Source organism: Jaculus jaculus, chromosome 7, assembly GCF_020740685.1.
Source record: "Jaculus jaculus isolate mJacJac1 chromosome 7, mJacJac1.mat.Y.cur, whole genome shotgun sequence".
NCBI lineage: Eukaryota > Metazoa > Chordata > Mammalia > Rodentia > Dipodidae > Jaculus > Jaculus jaculus.
This window is the reverse complement of record NC_059108.1, coordinates 56,107,638-56,110,186: the sequence shown is the minus strand read 5'-3', so window position 1 is coordinate 56,110,186 and position 2,549 is coordinate 56,107,638. Positions and strand designations below refer to the sequence as shown.

Genomic DNA, 2,549 nt, shown 5'->3' with positions numbered 1-2,549 from the left:
CCCCAATTATTATCAGTCTCAATGATGTTCAAACATTCCCATAGTCCAGTATCTTTTAGCTGAGCCATAATACCAAAAATTCCCCCCCCCCAAATACATAATGGTACAGAATAAACACTCACACTGCAAAAGATGGCATTGGGCATCGTAAAGAAATATTCAACCAATACAAGATTTTAAACAACCAGGGCAAACATCAAACTCTGTAGCTCCAACAACTATAGTCAGTGACAAGTTTCCAAGTCCAGTAATTCTAACCATTAGCAAGTTGCTGGAATTTCAATTCTGCCCTTCCAGCTAGGCTACTCACAGTCCTAGAAAACTTAATCCAGGGTTGGCAGCTTTCCTTAGCATCCATCTTGTGGTTCCAGCATCCCCACTGGGTTTCCACTGAAACTCTCGGTTCATCCTCATGGCTCCATTGGCTTTCCATGCAGGCATCCAGCAAACCTGCTTCACACTGCCCATGACCATTTCCTAAACACAAGACTGTGTTGCAAACTCAATGATCCTCTCTTTCCTGCATTTCTTATACTCCATAATACCAGATAGGGTGCGAATTTGTTAATCTAGGGGGAAATAAAGCAGACATTGAGGAACAGGACACTCCTTAAGCAATTAGACCCCTTAGAAAGAGTCTACATTCTTCCTGTTGCCCTAGTGCAGGTCAGCTCACCCAATCTCAAAGGTTATAATCTCATAATTACAGTTTAACAGGCAGAAGTTTCAGCCCAAAGATTTCACTTCTGTGCCATATCCCTCCTCTCACACCAGTCCATTTCTACACAAAGACACCCTGCACAAGTCCTCAGGACAGGGGCATAACAGCAAGCCTCCCACACAAACTGCTTCTAGCCTAGTCCAGGCAAAGAGCTTTCTCACCATCATAATCCAAACCTCACATTCCATAGTCTTTCAACTCTGAACAGAATAGTCCATCAAGCTGTACTTACAGCACTTCAAGGGATCTCTTAGGCCACAATTTCAAATCCTCTCACATTCTTCTTGATTTGTTTGTCTTCCAAGACTTTCACTAAGGGAGAACAATTTGTTAGAAAACTATAAAACTGATGACATAATTAGTAATTTTTAGCGAGTTTTCTTCCTTCTCAGATTATATAAACATTAAAAAAATTCTTTCAAAGCTTTTACAATTAACTTTTGTCCTAGGTAAAAATGCCTTTTATCTGCTTCACACTTGTTCTTTAACTATGCCAACTTACCCATAAATGCTTTTGAGAATATCACAGATTTTTTTTATTCCATTGATTTGCATTTTTATTCACTCACACTGAGTGTTTGCTTATCACACATCTGGCATTTTTACAGAATGCTTTGAGCACATGGTCATTGTGTCAGTGACAAGAAGTGGAGCTGTGCTGTCCAAAGATGAGTGTTTATCCAACTTTCATATCTGTTATAACCTCACACATAACAAACACAAAATTGTCAATTTTAATAACATTAATTAATTTTTCTATCCAAATTCCCTCCAAAAAAGCATACCCAGATCTTTAACAAAATAAAACTTGGAACAGGGCATGGTGGCACACACTTTGAATTTTAGCATTCGAGAAGCAAAGGTAGGAGGATTGCCATAAGTTCAGGTCCACCTTGAGACTAAATAGGGAATTCCAGGTCAGCCTGAGCTAGTGTGAGACCCTACATTGAAAATCAAAACAAACAAACAAAAAAATCAAACATGGGTATGTTGTTTATAAGATATACACCAGATATAAGAACATACATAACTTTAGAAAGAAGCTGTACATTTTCAGTAAACACTCACACTCTGCTTTCCACTTACCCTGTCCTCCAGTACTCCATTCCTGTAACCATTTAAACAGTGCAGTTCTGTGCCTCTTGCATTTGAGATTAAAACCTGGCATTATGAGTTGTTCTTATAACTGCAAGTGGTTTCCATGGAAACACAGCATGCCTTCTCAAATGTTAGCATCCTCAAACTAACACTTGCAGTTTATGAAGGATCCTTCATTGAACTGTGACAATTGTTTCTACCTGTGTGAAATAGGAAATGTGAAAGCAAGAAGAAATATCGGGGCTAAGCTCTATGGTTGAAGCACATCTATACATACAAAACTGCAAAGTTAGAGACTTATCAACTAAAACCCAGTGCTTTAAGGGAGACTCATTACCCTCTTGCATACTAATGAACAAGCAGTATCAGGAAAATTTACACAGAAAGAAAATTGCTTTACTTTCCACAAAATATAATAGACTATCTGACACCACTCTCTTCTACTGCCCTACACAGAACAGAGCCCTGCCTTCTCCTTGGGGTTCCTGGACCTTGATAAGTACCTAATTGCAAATGTAAAAAGCATAAATTAAAAGGGGGTGGTGGTGGTGGAGAGATGACTTATAAGTTAACGTGCTAAGGACCCATGTTCAGAATTTGATGGCTGTAGCCCCTGTTTTAGCCAAAGACTAGTGGGACCTTGCCTTTGGAGGGCACAATTTTTGTCTCTGTAGGATTCTGACCTGGTTCCCATTTTCAAATATGGATTCCTTTCTTCTGAGCAGATCTC

General features: G+C 39.3%; 1 long non-coding RNA gene across 1 annotated transcript; it reads right to left on the bottom strand.

The window, feature by feature from the left end:
- Window positions 1-537: 537 nt before the first annotated feature.
- Window positions 538-1,863, bottom strand: LOC123462082. Its single transcript, XR_006638092.1, has 3 exons — window positions 1,808-1,863; window positions 954-1,033; window positions 538-569 (listed from the first exon to the last, which is right to left on the bottom strand). It is a non-coding gene; the product is annotated as an uncharacterized LOC123462082 (long non-coding RNA).
- Window positions 1,864-2,549: the final 686 nt, after the last annotated feature.